Raw genomic sequence first — 17,164 nt, 5'->3', positions numbered from 1 at the left:
CCATCAAGCTGAAGTAGTTCTCATAAAAAAGGAGAACTCTCAGAGGTGTGCCAGCAGTTCAAGGTGCACAATATCTATCAGTTTGCACACAGAATAATTACCTTTTTGGTGATGTAAGGACCAATCAAATTCCACTGTAGATATAACGACAGAAGATATAACATTTGATTATGATTTTAAACCTTCATTTCAACAACTACTTGCTTTTTGTGTATCTGTTGATTTTGGTAGTAAAAATGTCAGGAAGATACTTTCAAAAGAAAACTGATTCAGTTACCAAAGATAGTGTAGTTTGTATGTTTCCATAAGGAATGAATCTACACTTGGGTACAAAATATTCATTGCACAAAAAATTAAAAAAGAAGAATGGGTCAAAGTTAACTTTAGAAATAAGTTGAAAGCAGCCCATCTCATTGAGATCACATCTCTATGATCAGTGGATAATTCTGAAAATCAAGTTCACCACCAATATACATCATAGATTGGCCAGGCTTGGATCAGGCAGAACAAACTGTATTCTGTACATACATCAAGCACAGAGTGGACAAGGTAATACCCTGTGTTTAAGGAACAAATAGCTAGTGACTGAGCAGCACAATAAAGTGCAATGATGCAATAAACACTTATGTGACCTCATGCTCCAACACCACTTATTCAGGCATCATCACTCATCTTCACTCACAACTGTCCCTATAGAGAGAAGTACTTTTAAGCAGTATTCTACATACCACCATCTGGCACTTGTCCAACAATGTGAGAGTTGGTTGGATTGACAAGAGGAATCAGGTTCTGTTTGTGGCTAAGGAATACTGGAATGTTTCTTTCATCTGTGCCTCAGAGCTTCTTGGGCAATGTGCAAAATCAAACTAGTGACTGTGACCAGAATCCACACACTCTTGGCAGTGTATGACGTGTGAGACAAAATAAGTGATGTACTACTCCACAGACTCAGTCAGGAACATTTACTGGCAGATCCGGGTTAATTCTGTGCTCTGCTACAGTATTAGATCAATCAAAATAAGTGTTGCCAGCCTCATTTTGACCCAAAAACAGGGTTAAACTTCTAACAGCTCCAAAGTCAATAATAAAAAGCTCTGTAGCTATCTAACTACTTTCAGGGCAGATCCTGAGATCTGACCACTGACAGTTCAATACAATGCACATACTCAAAAACTTCACTCTCAATCTCCGCAGAAACAGATATAATTTATTGGTGCCTTTTAAACATGCCAATTCCACCTTGTTCATTAAAAAACTTCCATCCTGCTAGCTACTGCTTCTATGATTTGATGAATCAGCTTTTCCTCCCAGGCACATGCATGCTGACTTAAAGGTGACATTCCACAAGAAAAACTAGAAAATGCATGAGCAAAATTCCATGCTGGCTCACAGAAAAACACTTTAGATTCTTGTGAACTTCCTATACTGGAAAACAGTTTGGTTGATCACTCATGATCATCAGCTACTGACTTTATACGCAAACTTTAGACCACTACCTCCACCACAGAGGGCACACAACTCCATGTACATGCATGGAAGCTGTCAGCCAATAGTCAATTTCACAAGCTTCCAAAATGCTCTGTGAAATTCTTTGACATTTAGGCTTTCCTGCCAATCAGAATCAAGAGCTGAATAAAGGCACTTTCATTGGTCATTTCCCACTCCCACTTACAATGCATCTGTAATGTGCGGTTTCTGGCCAGGACTTTCAGAAGATTTTCTGCAATAGGTTTTAAAAAACACCTTTCATCATTGGAAAATTACTTGCCAGTGAAACTCATCAAGTTGGACTCCACCATAAACCACTTAGGATGATTAAGGAAAGGCCATCCCATTGCCTTCAGACCGAACAAAGGCCCCTTTTCTCCTACAGCTTGAAACTAGCATTAGTGATGACAATAGCACACAGGAATGGTTAGGGAATGACATGTTACACACTCACATCTCACCTTATGATCCAGGATCACTCACTCAAGAGCCATCATTAACAGGTACTTACTGCTTTTACTATTCAGAGAAACACTCTTGAGCAGTATTCTGAAGTCTGCCATCTTGGACCTGCCTGGTTGTGTGAGTTGGTTGAGATTACCAGAGGCACTAAGTTCTACCTGTGGTTGAGGTGTGTGAGCATCCTTAGGATGCTAGCCTGGCACCCAAAGGGTTATATTAGGGACAAACAAATGCCAGATCATTTGTAACTTTCCTAATTTAAAGTGCATGGATAAAACTTGTAGAACTGTTAATGGTCAAGCTCCTCCTCTAATAGAGCCCATGTCCTTTTCTCACTGCATTGGTGAATTTTCATGGCCCATGGAGGTGCTGGGTTGCTTAAGATCACTTTGAGTAAGCCCCTGTTCTGGCCATTCCTGACTTAAGTTAATCCTTCGTGGTCCAAACAAAAGCCTCTAACTCAGGGCTTGCCACTGTGTTGCTTCAGAAGCAAGGTAGCGAGTGGAAGTCCCTTAGCCTTTGCCTATAGGTGCCTGTCTCCAGCTTAGAAGAAATACTCTACTTATGAGTTGGGAGTGCTGTCTGTCCTCCTCACAGTAGAGAAATTTAAATACTAGCTTGAACACCAGGAATGCACACTGGGTATGGATAGCCAGGCCCTTAGTTGGGTTCTGGCTTGCCCACATGAAACAGGGCATTTCGTGAGGTAGGCTGTCTGAATTTCCACCTTCCACTTCAACATGTTCCACACTACAGGGTGCAATAATGTTGTAGCGAATATCTTAAGCAGAATGTTTGAAGAGGAGGAGGGTTCTTCTCCCCATGATGCTAAGGTGGTAGAAGGTCTTGTTAATTCAGTGCTTACTGAGGTTCTGGCATTGTTTGCTGAACTTGTGCAATGACAAGAGCAGGGCCTCCAGTTGGGCTCCATTAGAGAGCAATTGAGACCTGGTCAGCAAGTTCCCAGGTACAGACAGCAGAAGGACATTCTCTGCTGCTGTGGGTGCCCTGATAAAGAGCTTAAAATCTGTCGGCATACCATGCTCGTTCTGGCTGTTTTCAAACGTTATCATAGTTCTGTAATGGGGGGATCATCTGGGGATATATAAGACTGTTAACAAGATCTATGAGTCTATAACCTGGATGAAGAATGTACACTATGTGATCAAAAGTATCTGGACACCTGGCTGAAAATGACTTAAAGTTCATGGCGCCCTCCATCGGTGTTGGCCCACTGTTAGCCTTGATGACACCTTCCACTCTCACAGGCTTACATTCAGTCAGGTGCTGGAAGATTTCTTGGGGAATGGCAGCCCATTCTTCATGGAGTGCTGCACTGAGGAGAGGTACTGATGTCAGTCAGTGAGGGCTGGCACGAAGTCGGCGTTCCAAAACATCTCAAAGATGTTCTATAGGATTCAGGTCAGGACTCTGTGCAGGCCAGTCCATTACAGGGATGTTATTGTCATGTACCACTCCACCATGGGCCATGCATTATGAACAGGTGCTCAATCATGTAGAAAGATGCAGTCACCATCCCCGAATTGCTCTTCAACATGGGTAGCAAGAAGATGCTTGAAACATCAATGTAGGCCTGTGCTGTGATAACAACAAGGGGTGCAAGCCCCATAGCACCACTGACTCTGAATTTTGGTGTTGGCAGTACACACTCTGACAGATGACGTTCACTGGGCATTTGCCATACCCACACCCTGCCATCGGATCACCACATTGTGTACTGTAATTTGTCACTCCACACAATGTTTTTCCACTGTTCAATTGTCCAATGTTTACACACCTTACACCAAGCGAGGCCTCATTTGGCATTTACCAGCATGATACGTAGCTTACGAGCAGCTGCTCGACCATGAACTCAAAGTTTTCTCACCTCCCACCTAACTATCATAGTACTTGTAGTGGATCCTGATGCAGTTTGAAATTCCTGTGTGATGGTGTGGATAGATGTCTGCCCATTACATATTATGACCCTCTTCAACTGTCGGCGATCTCTGTCAGTCAACAGATGAGGTTGACCTGTATGCTTTGGTGGTGTACGTGTTCCTTCACGTTTCCACTTCACTATCACATTGGAAACAGTGGACCTGGGGATGTTTAGGAGTGTGGAAAACTCGTGCACAGGTGTATGGCACAAGTGACACCCAATCACCTGACCACGTTCAAAGTCCATGGGTTCTGCAGAGCACCGCATTCTGCTCTCTCAGGATGTCTAATGATTACTGATGTTACTGATGTGGAGTACCTGGCAGTAAGTGGCAGCAAAATGCACTTAATATGAAAAAACATATGTTTTTGAGTGTGTCTGGATACTTTTGATCACGTAGTGTAGTTCAGTTGTTCCAGTCCGGGATGGTATTTGGTGACAAAGTGGGTGCTCCTTTGTTCCTGGTTTTTGGGGTAGTGGGAGGATTGGGGATGTGTGAGCATATGGCATGGGAAAGCTTTTTATACTTCTTGTCAGATTTAATTCCAGGAATGTAAAACTGTTTCAGACTTATCACATCATATTGTATTTCGAAAATGAAAATTTTAGAATTTTTCTCCCTCTTAGAAAAAATACTGCAGATGCTCATGGCTGAGGTGCTAAATTACTTCTTCATAAACCGTGTAAATCATGGAAAATCTGATACCTCAAAAAAACGAAAATGACTCTGAAGGTACTTTGGACAATATAGACCTCCCCGATTTGAGACACATTACATTCAGGTGGACTAAGGCCTGACGCAAGACGATACACCAAACTGTATCTAAACTAGGTAATTCACAAAGTGGAGATGTCTATGGCTGTTCAAATTACACCCTAAAACATACCACTGATATTACAGTGTCTCCTCTGATTTACCTCATGAACCAACAGTTATGAAAAGGATAGACTGCTACTCACCATCAAGATAACACATTGAATTGCAGAGAGACACAACAAAAATTTTGTTACACACTGAGCTTCAGCCAAAGCCTTCTACAGAGAAGAAACAGAAATGCATACACAATCACTCAAGCACACACACCTCATCCACAAGTTGTCAGTTTCTTCAGACTCTCAGGCCAGACTGCAACTGTTGCATTGAATGAAGGCAGCAGCTAGGAGTGGCATAGGGAAGAGGGAGGGAAAGCACTGTCTGGCACAGCATGCAGAGTCAAGGAGATGGCAGGATAAGGCTGCCAGATGCAGCGTCAGGAGGTTGTGGGGAAGAGGTGAGGGCTAGGGAGTGGAAAAGGAGAGAAGCAGAGAGGGAGGAAGATCGGTGGGTGTACTGGCAGAGAGTATCACACAATTAAGATGAGGGGTAGTGAATTGAGAGGATGTGATATGACAGAGGGGGGTGGAAGCTGTTGGGTGGAGAATGTGAGGACTGTAGGTTATCATAGGTTGAGGCTGGGATAATTTTGCAGAATACAGAATATGTTTAAGGATAATTCCCATCTGCATACTTTGTAAAAGCTGGTGGTGGAGGGGAGGGTCAAGATGTCCCAGGTTGTGAAGCAGCCATTGATGTTGAGCATGTTATGTTCAGCTGCACATTGTGCCACAGGATGGCCCACTTTGCTCTTGGTCTTGGTCAGTGGCCATTAATCCTGGTGGACAGCTGGTTGGTAGTCATACAAATATAAAAATCTGTGCAAGGATTGCAGCAGAGCTAGTACAAGGGTAATCCCAAAAGTAAGGTTTCCTATTTTTTGTGAGTACATAGACCTGTTTATTTCTACAATGGTTTACATCAGTTTACAGCTTGAACATTTAGCTATTTTTCAACATCATGACCATTTCTGTCCATGCATTGTTGTAGATGCTGTGGCAGTTTTTGTGTGCCTATGTCATACCAGCTTGCTGCCACGCTGTTCAGATGGTTATGAATCTTTTCTTTCGCCTCGTTGTCAGAGCTGAATTGCTGGGACCACCATTAACGCTGACAGGTACTGTGAGACTCTGAAAAAACTCAAACGGACAATTCAGAACCGGAGAAGAGGATGTTGAGCAAGGGCGTACACATTCTTCATGACAACACTCACCCACACATCGCTCGGCAAACCATTGCTCTCCTGCAACAGTTTCAGTGGAACATAATCACCCGCCCACTCTATAGTCCTGAGTTGGTGCCCAGTGACTATCACCTGTTCACTAGGTTAGAAGAACGTTTGGCTGGAAAGCAATTCATCTCCGATGACGAGGTGAAAGAGGAGGTTCATAACTTTCTGAACAGCATGGTGGCGAGCTGGTATGATATGGGTATACAAAAACTGCCACAGCATCTACAAAAATGCATCAACAGAAATGGTGATTATGTCGAAAAATGGCTGTAAACTGATGTAAACCATTGTAGAAATAAACAGGTCTATGTACTTATAAAAAAATAGGAGACCTTAGGTTTGGGATTACCCTCATATACGACATGGCTGATTTCACTGGAAACCTGGCCTTTTTTTGAGGTAGGGTACGCCTTTGACAGGACTTGAATAGGACGTGCTGGGTTGTTGAGGTTTGGTGTGTGATGGAAAACAATACCTAGCAAACAAACTGAGCAGCTTTGCCTTTGAAATGTAAATATTATCAACTGCAGCTGACATGGACACATGAAAAGTAGCATACACAAGCTACTTTGAATCCATTATTAGGCATGGTATTGTTTTTTGGGGTAACTCAACAAACAAAAAAATTTAGAAAAGGGGCAACAACGGTGATGAGTAGGGATCCATGAGGTAAAGGGTGGGGATGGTGGAGAGTTGGTGGAGAAAGTGGTTGGTATATTTGATGTGGAAGTCTAGATTTTGGACAATTGGTTTTAGGTGTTGATCAATGCAGGCCAAAATTCTTTCAGTGGGGCGCAATAACTAGATTGTGGACTTTGTGCAGCATGTCATAGGGGTTCAGAGGGAAGAGGTTCTGGAAAAACCTAAGGCTTTAAGCAGGGACTGGATATTGAGTTGGACTTCTGGGATTGTATCACTCTGGCAGAATGTATAGGTGGAGGAGTCACATAATTGACAGAGGCCTTCCACTAGGTAGCCACTGTGATTCTTAACTCATCTGCACGTAGGATGGTTAGGTGAGGGTCAGTTTTGAGGCTGTGTATAGCTGCCCTTTCCTCTGCTGAAAGGCTGGTGTTCTTAGGGAGTTGGGGAAGGATAGTGAAGCCAAGGTGGAGGTAAGAAATTCCTGGAAGGTAACCTGGGGATGTTTAGGTGAGAGGGAGGGAATGATCACACTTGGATGGTGGTATGACCTGGGAGAGGCAGAATTCATTGTTAAGGTTTGGTTGGCTTTGGCTGAAGGGATTGATGACAAAGAAGTGTTTCCATTGAAGGGATCGAGAAAAGGAGAGTAGGTCTTCAACAAGTGCAAGCCAGTTAAATTTGGGTGTAGGTCAAAAGATGAAGCCTTTAAATGGGACTACAACTTTTGTGGGGCTGGGGATTTTGTTGGAAAGAATAATAACTGTGTTTTGCGATTTTTGGCTATGGATATAGTGGAATATTGGTAGGGAGTTTGGGGAGGGGGGGGATGTGGCAAGTGCAAAAGGTCAGCTAGGCAGGGTCTGGGGCTATATGTGGTTGATGAGGAGGAACATTAAGGGTAGGATAGCAGTGGCTTAGTGGTGCCCCAAGGTGGCAGTAGCATGTCAGAGATTGTATAACTTTTGAGGGACTGCCAGCTGCCCTTCCAGCTGTTGGAGGAAAACGGGTCCAAGTTCAGAGATATGATGTATGTAATAGGGATTACAGAGCAGCATTATCTTGCAGAGGATGCAGAGGTGGTTCTGAGATGCCAGTACCATGGAGATATGTTTTTGGAGTACCAGGTTTGTGAGGTACAATGATGGACAGAATCTGAAAAGGGGAAGATAAATGCGAAAGGAGGAGTGGGACACAGAGAAAGGAGTTTTTATGGTTTGGCTGTTGGAGTGTGGGGGAGTGGGGGAGGGAAAATAACACACACAGTCAGATAAATAAACACATGTAAAAAGGCCAGAGAGAATTATATATACAACAGTCATAGAGCAAAATAGCCAACCTTTGAGTTCATACACAGTACTCTTCTCTCTCTTGTGGGGTTGGAGGTCAGATGCAAAATAATAGAGTGATTTAAAAGAAAGTTTATCATATAGTATGTAACACTGAAGAGGATGATATGTTTTTGTTCATCAGTATAAGGTAGCTGGATTTGTTGTTGACAGATCTTGATGGTGAAGAAGTTATGTGGGGACCCCATCTTATTGCCTCTCCATTGGTATTGACCTTGGATGTCAAAAAGATGCCACTGTGATTCCAGAGACGCAGATGAGCCTGGGAGTGCAGGTGTTCTTGAAGATGAAGATGTGCAAGTCTATTCAAGCCAGTATACAGTCGTTGACATAGAAATGAACTCAAAGTGGCTGATCCTTCTCCTGTGATACGATGGTCTACATCTACATCTATACTCTGCAAACCAGTGTGAACTAGACAGCAGAGGTCACATACCACTGTATCAGTTATTAGGGCTTCTTCCAATCCATTCACATATGGAGTGTGTGGAGAATGATAATTTAAATGCCTCTGTGAGTGCTGTAATTAATTTAATCTAGTGCTCATGTTTCCTATGTGAGCAATACATAGGGCATTATAGTATATACATAGAGTCATCATTTAATATCTGGTCTTGAAACTTTTTAATTGGGCTTTCTTGGGATATTTTGTGTCTATCTTCAGGAGTCTGCCACTTCAGTTTCTTCGGAATCTCTGTGATACTCTCGCATGGCTCAAACAAACCTGTGACAATTTGTGCTGCCTTTCTCTGTATACATTCAGTATCCCCTGTTAGTTCTATTTGGTACAGCTCCCATAGTAATATGTAAGCAATCTCCTTTTGCATTTCCCCAGTATTCTACCAATAAACTGAAGTCTATGATGTGCTTTACACACCACAGAGCCTATGTGATCACACCATTTCATATCCCTAAAAAGTTTTACACCCAAGTATTTATATGAGTTGGCCAAGTACAATTCTGCATTTCAGAATATTTAAAGCAAGTTGCCAATCATTGCACCACTTTAGAATCTTGTCATGATGTGACTGATATATTTATGCAGCTTCTTTCAGATGGTACTTCATTATAGATAACTGCATCATCTGCAGAAAGGCTGAAGTTACTATTATTACTGTCAACATGGTAATTAACATGCAAGATGAATAGCAAGGGTCCCAACACACTACCCTGGGGCACATCTGAAGTTACTTTTACAGGGAGCAGCAGTCAAACCTGCATTTGTTATCAGTGCATGGAAGTGTTGGAAGTAGTGGGAGGCCAATAATCAAGGTCACCACTCTGTTCCACAACACAAAGCATTTCAGTAGCCATGGAGCAGTGGACTAAGCAACAACAGCCGTTTGCAGTGAAAGTGTTCTACAAAACTGGTAGCTATGTAGCCTCTCAGCATTGTTTCCGGGTGCATTTTCAAATTAATTGTAATAGGCGTGTGCCTTCAGTTAACTCAATAAAAACTTGGGTCAAAAACTTTGAAAATGTCAGTGAAACAATAAGGAAAAGAGGTGGCAGACTGAAGATAGTGCGTATTCCCAAGAATGTGGAATATGTAAGAAGCCCCGGAGATCAGCGAATAGACAGAGTGTTGTGCTTGGAATTTCTGACAGGACTGTCCGAAGGTTTTTGAGATTAGACTTACATCACCTCCCGTACAAAATCCAAGTGGTTAACACTTTGAATAATAATGACTTTGTGGTCTGACAGCATTTCTGTGAAAGTCTTTTGCAAATGACTGAAGTAAACGAGGATCTTGTTCACAACCTCTGGATGAGTGACAAGACACTTTTTCACCTCAATGGATATCTGAACAAACAGAACTTTAGATATTGGAGTGATCAGAACCCTCAACAAGACCATGAAAAACCCCTGTACTCAACCAGGATAACAGTTTGATGTGCAGTGTCCTCATTGGGAATGATAGGCCTTTATTTTTTGGAGAAAAAAAGAGGGCAGTCTGTTACCAAGAATGCTGAGCGCTATTCAACAATGTTAAGGACAATCTTCTTCATACCTCAGCTTCATCAACATGCAGTGAATGATGACACATTATTTCAACAAGATGGAGCAATAAGTCACACAGCCCACATGAGCATTAATGTTCTCAATTAAGTTTTTTCTAACCTGGTGATTTCCAAGAATGGAGTGATTGCTTGGCCCCCTCCTTCACCCAACCTTACAGCTTGTGATTTTTTCTTATGGGGTTACCTTAAGAGCAAAGTGTACAAAGAAAGACCTCATAATGCTGGTGATCTCAAAGCAAATACCCAGCTGGAAATCAAGAGAATTCCTCAGGGTATCTACATCTACATCTACATTTATACTCCGCAAGCCACCCAACGGTGTGTGGTGGAGGGCACTTTACGTGCCACTGTCATTACCTCCCTTTTCTGTTCCAGTCGCGTATGGTTCGCGGGAAGAACGACTGTCTGAAAGCCTCCGTGCACACTCGAATCTCTCTAGTTTTACACTCGTGATCTCCTCGGGAGGTGTAAGTAGGGGGAAGCAATATATTCGATACCTCATCCAGAAACGCACCCTCTCGAAACCTGGCGAGCAAGCTACACCGCGATGCAGAGCGCCTCTCTTGCAGAGTCTACCACTTGAGTTTGCTAAACATCTCCATAACACTATCACGCTTACCAAATAACCCTGTGACAAAACGCGCCGCTCTTCTTTGGATCTTCTCTATCTCCTCCGTCAACCCGATCTGGTACAGATCCCACACTGATGAGCAATACTCAAGTATAGGTCGAACGAGTGTTTTGTAAGCCACCTCCTTTCTTGATGGTCTACATTTTCTAAGGACTCTCCCAATGAATCTCAACCTGGTACCTGCCTTACCAGCAATTAATTTTGTATGATCATTCCACTTCAAATCGTTCTGCACGCATACTTCCAGATATTTTACAGAAGTAACTGCTACCAGTGTTTTTTCCGCTATCATATAATCATACAATAAAGGATCCTTCTTTCTATGTATTCATAATACATTACATTTGTCCATGTTAAGGGTCAGCTGCCACTCCCTGCAGCAAGTGCCTATCCGCTGCAGATCTTCCTGCATTTCGCTACAATTTTCTAATGCTGTAACTTCTCTGTATACTACAGCATCATCCGCGAAAAGCCGCATGGAACTTCCGACACTATCTACTAGGTCATTTATATATATTGTGAAAAGCAATGGTCCCATAACACTCCCCTGTGGCACGCCAGAGGTTACTTTAACTTCTGTAGATGTCTCTCCATTGATAACAACATGCTGTGTTCTGTTTGCTAAAAACTCTTCAATCCAGCCACACAGCTGGTCTGATATTCTGTAGGCTCTTACTTTGTTTATCAGGCGACAGTGCGGAACCGTATCGAACGCCTTCCGGAAGTCAAGAAAAATAGCATCTACCTGGGAGCCTGTATCTAATATTTTCTGGGTCTCATGAACAAATAAAGTGAGTTGGGTCTCACACGATCGCTGTTTCCAGAGTCCATGTTGATTCCTACACAGTAGATTCTGTGTTTCCAAAAACGACATGACACACGAGCAAAAAACATGTTCTAAAATTCTACAACAGGTCGACGTCAGAGATATAGGTCCATAGTTTTGCGCATCTGCTCAACGACCCTTCTTGAAGACTGGGACTACCTGTGCTCTCTTCCAATCATTTGGAACCTCCCGTTCCTCTAGAGACTTGTGGTACATGGCTGTTAGAAGGGGGGCAAGTTCTTTCGCTTACTCTGTGTGGAATCGAATTGGTATCTCGTCAGGTCTATTGGACTTTCCTCTGTTGAGTGATTCCAGTTGCTTTTCTATTCCTTGAACACTTATTTTGATGTCAGCCATTTTTTCGTTTGTGCGAGGATTTAGAGAAGGAACTGCAGTGCGGTCTTCCTCTGTGAAACAGCTTTGGAAAAAGGTGTTTAGTATTTCAGCTTTACGCGTGTCATCCTCTGTTTCAATGCCATCATCATCTCGGAGTGTCTGGATATGCTGTTTCGAGCCACTTACTGATTTAACGTAAGACCAGAACTTCCTAGGATTTTCTGTCAAGTCGGTACATAGAATTTTACTTTTGAATTCACTGAATGCTTCACGCAAAGCCCTCCTTACGCTAACTTTGACATCGTTTAGCTTCTGTTTGTCTGAGAAGTTTTGGCTGCGTTTACACTTGGAGTGAAGCTCTCTTTGCTTTCGCAGTAGTTTCCTAACTTTGTTGTTGAACCACGGTGGGTCTTTCCCATCCCTCACAGTTTTACTCGGCACATACCTGTCTAAAACGCATTTTACGATTACCTTGAACTTTTTCCATAAACACTCAACAATGTCAGTGTCGGAACAAAAATTTTCGTTTTCATCTGTTAGGTAGTCTGAAATCTGCCTTCTATTACTCTTGCTAAACAGATAAACCTTCCTCCCTTTTTTTATATTCCTATTAACTTCCATATTCAGGGATGCTGCAACAGCCTTATGATCACTGATTCCCTGTTCTGCACTTACAGAGTCGAAAAGTTCGGGTCTGTTTGTTATCAGTAGGTCCAAGATGTTATCTCCATGAGTCAGTTCTCTGTTTAATTGCTCAAGGTAATTTTCGGATATACATTCAGTATAATATCACTCGATGCTCTGTCCCTACCACCCGTTCTAAACATATGAGTGTCCCAGTCTATATCTGGTAAATTGAAATCTCCACCTAAGACTATAACATGCTGAGAAAATTTATGTGAAATGTATTCCAAATTTTCTCTCAGTTGTTCTGCCACTAATGCTGCTGAGTAGGGAGGTCGGTAAAAGGAGCCAACTATTAACCTAGCTCGGTTGTTGAGTGTAACCTCCACCCATAATAATTCACAGGAACTATCCACTTCCACTTCACTGCAGGATAAACTACTACTAACAGCGACAAACACGCCACCACTGGTTGCATGCAATCTATCCTTTCTAAACACCGTCTGTGCCTTTGTAAAAATTTCGGCAGAATTTATCTCTGGCTTCAGCCAGCTTTCTGTACCTATAACGATTTCAGCTTTGGTGCTTTCTATCAGTGCTTGAAGTTCCGCTACTTTACCAATGCAGCTTCAACAGTTTACAATTACAATACCGATTGTTGCTTGCTCCTCACATGTCCTGACTTTGCCCCGCACCCTTTGAGGCTGCTGCCCTTTCTGTACTTACCCGAGGCCATCTAACCTAAAAAACCACCCAGTCCACGCCACACAACCCCTGCTACCCGTGTAGCCGCTTGCTGCATGTAGTGGACTCCTGACCTATCCAGCGGAACCCAAAACCCCACCACCCTATGGCGCAAGTCGAGGAATCTGCAGCCCACACGGTCGCAGAACTGTCTCAGCCTCTGATTCAGACCCTCCACTCGGCTCTGTACCAAAGGTCCGCAGTCAGTCCTGTCGACGATGCTGCAGATGGTGAGCTCTGCTTTCATCCCGCTAGCGAGACTGGCAGTCTTCACCAAATCAGATAGCTGCCGGAAGCCAGAGAGGATTTCCTCCGATCCATAGCGACACACATCATTGGTGCTGACATGAGCGACCGCCTGCAGATGGGTGTACCCTTCATGGCATCCGGAAGGACCCTTTCCACATCTGGAATGACTCCCCCTGGTATGCACACGGAGTGCACATTGGTTTTCTTCCTCTCTCTTGCTGCCATATCCCTAAGGGGCCCCATTACGCGCCTGACGTTGGAGCTCCCAACTACCAGCAAGCCCACGCTCTGCAACCGCCCGGATCTTGCAGACTGAGGGGCAACCTCTGGAACAGGACAAGCAGCCAGTATCAGCCTGAGACAGAGCCTGAAACCGGTTCGTCAGACAAACTGGAGAGGCCTTCCGTTCAACCCTCTGGAATGTCTTTCGCCCCCTGCTACACCTTGAGACGACGTCCCACTCTACCACAGGTGAGGGATCAGCCTCAATGTGGGCAGTATCCCAGGCAGCCACAGTCGTAGTCCGATCGGGGGATGCGTGGGACGAGCTGGCCGGGTGATCAGCAACAAACTGTCCATTCGCATGAATGGACACAGGCAGACAGTGTTTGTTGGTAATGAGGATCACCCTGTGGCTAAACATGCCTTGGTGCACGGCCAGCACATCTTGGCACAGTGTTACACCGTCCGGGTTATCTGGATACTTCCCACTAACACCAACCTGTCAGAACTCCGGAGATGGGAACTTGCCCTTCAGTATATCGTCTCTTCTCGTTATCCACCAGGTCTCAACCTCCGCTAATTTCAAGTTGCTGCCGCTCATACCTCACCTGTCTTTCAACAACATCTTTGCCTCTGTACTTCTGCCTCGACTGACATCTCTGCCGAAACTCTTTGCCTTTACAAATGTCTGCTTGTGCCTGTGTATGTGCGATTGGATATGGGTGTGTGTGCAAGTGTACACCTGTCCTTTTTTCCCCCTAAGGTAAGTCTTTCCACTTCTGGGATTGGAATGACTCCTTACCCTCTCCCTTAAAACCCACATCCTTTCGTCTTTCCCTCTCCTTCCCTCTTTCCTGATGAAGCAACCGTTAGTTGCAAAAGCTTGAATTTTGTGTGTATGTTTGTGTTTGTTTGTGCGTCTATCGACCTGCCAGAGCTTTTGTTTGGTAAGTCACATCATCTTTGTTTTTAGATATAATATTACTTGTCCATATTCAGATATTCTTCAACGCTATAAAAACTATGTGTTAGTAAAAATTGTTTAAGATCTACCTTGAATTTATGAAATTCTTTAATTTTCTTTATTGTAGAAGGCAATGCACTAAAAAGTATTTTGGGCTGGTAGTTTACACTTTTCCAGTAGAGTGCTCCTTTGTGGGTGTCTCTGTGAAGATCACCCCTGTTTCTTGTTTCATGGTTATGAATCTGATTATTTAATGTTGAAAATTCCTGGTGAGTTTTCAGAAAGCATACACATTCATAGATGTATAAGCTAGGAAGAGTCATTATTTTGAATTATTTAAATATTTCCCTGCATGACACTCTACAGGGAACCCCTTTCATTATTTTAACAGCCCTTTGACCACAGTATCTATTGTACTAGGGCAATATTCATCAGAATAAAAAGTTACATGGACTACATGTAATCACACCATGGTTTAAAACATCTGAGCAAAAGTGCTCCCATCAAATAGAAATGTGATAGGAATAAAAACTAAAGTGTAAAAGTATAACATAATTGTCAACCAGATAAAATACTCCATGGAATATCATGACAACTGCAAGGTCGCTCAGGACCAACAGCGGCATAATACAGCCACTACCATCAGACTAAACAACCTATTTAGGTGGACTCTACAGTTCTTAGCCATATGGTGCAAGACCAGGAAGTCACAGCCCAGCTTGTCACAAAACCTTCAAAGTCTCTGGTCCAGTCCTTCCACTCAACTCAGAACTAGAAGGCCATTATCAGTTCTGAGGACAGTGCTGTAAATTGTGAGCTTTGTTGAAAATCCATGCCAAGTCTGGTCTTGTCAACCTTCTCTGTCAGGCACTGGAATGATCCAAACATGATCTCAAAGCCCAGAATGTAGTATCCACAGACCCAACCAACCAACCCGTGCACGTGCGCCCGGAGCGTGACATCGCTGGCCACAGTTCCTGTTGCAGCCGTCGACATCTCAGGGCGTTACCGCCGACGGAAGAGGTCGCACCATGGCTGAGCTCGGGTCCGCAGCACCCTCTGCCTTTTGCATATAAGGAGGAGCGCTGGCCCCGAGATGGACAGTCTATTGTCGATTGTCTATTGCTAGCCTTTCATGGAATTTATAGCAGAGCCATTGCAGTGTGATATTTGCTATTGTATTTGACTAGGCTCAGTACATGGATTACTCTTGGATATTACTTGGACTTGTATTGCTGGTGCACATTTCGTCAGAAATAAAGATAAGTTATCTCTTCATTCTAGCTGGCGCAATTCTTGTCATTAATTATTTTTCAGCCAAGAGACATAGCTACATCCTGGTCACTACCCACGCTTTATGCAATTTGTAGTGGCTGCCCCAAAAGTACAAAAGTACTGCCGAGGACCTTGGGTTTGGGAGCTGTCACAAAACATCACTGGCATACTTGTTCCAATGTGTGCCACAATCTGCAGTTGGTTGCACTCTGTTCTCTCAGTGGCTGTTGGAATAGTCTCTTCAACACATTGAGTGAGAACCCTAGGCGAAAGCACTGAATGAACCTGGTGTTCTTGCCTGCCCCTTGCTGTCATTTAATTAGACCCCTACCTTCTTGTGTTTGCCTCCTCCTGATGTAGGACAAAGCTTGTTTCCTCAAAACAGGTGAAATGAGTTCCCACTGGTGCAGATTCAGCTTCAGTGAAAGACAGCAGCTCAAACTTGTCCCTATCCACCCTGTACAGGATGCCTAAATCTACCACTCACATGCCACTCACAGTCTAGTAGATGAGTAATAACAGATCCTGTACTTCCTGCAGAGGAGGCGGGATCCACAGCAGATGACAGTACTTGAGATACCTTTGGTACCAATACCACAAGTAGATGACTCTCAGGAGGTCATCCAACACAGCAATTCACAGCAGTTGCCAATTGTTTGACAGAAATCACGGTTATTCCCAGCAGCTTATGAATGTCAGCCCTCTCTTCACCTGTTTGAACTGTATTGCGGTTGGTGCAGCATTACAGGACAGTAAAAAATAGCTTTAAACTAAGCCTGCAGACTATCTTTGAATCTGTTGAGCTAAAAGATTACTAATTCCCTATTAGAACTGAAGCACCTGTGGTATTTGGTGAGTTATTACCTATACTCTTAAATTATTTACATTCTATCAGAACTTTCCATTACTTTGTGGGGACTTGACTACCAACACTGCTGCAGTGAGGGAAAAATACCTCTCTAGTTCCTGGCAGCAGTGTATTGTGTGAACTCTCTTTGGAATAACAGACTGTTCTCTGGCTTGCAATACACCAGTCACATTGATGTAAGCTTCCACACATGGTAACAAATTACTATTTTTACCAGCCATATGAGTATCGTTTATGTTCCTTTACTTCCAACATAACAAGGAACTACATTGATGATACACAATGACTGCATGTGGCTGTGTTTTCTCACTGTAGAACTGCATTGGTATCCACACAGTAAAAATGCAGCCATTTTTGGAGTCTGGAGTTCCACAATTACCATGAAAAGACAGTGACTTTCTTGCTACCTCATGTTG

This window comes from Schistocerca serialis, chromosome 7 (assembly GCF_023864345.2).
Source record: "Schistocerca serialis cubense isolate TAMUIC-IGC-003099 chromosome 7, iqSchSeri2.2, whole genome shotgun sequence".
NCBI classification, from domain to species: Eukaryota; Metazoa; Arthropoda; class Insecta; order Orthoptera; family Acrididae; genus Schistocerca; species Schistocerca serialis.
This window is presented reverse-complemented; position numbering follows the sequence as displayed.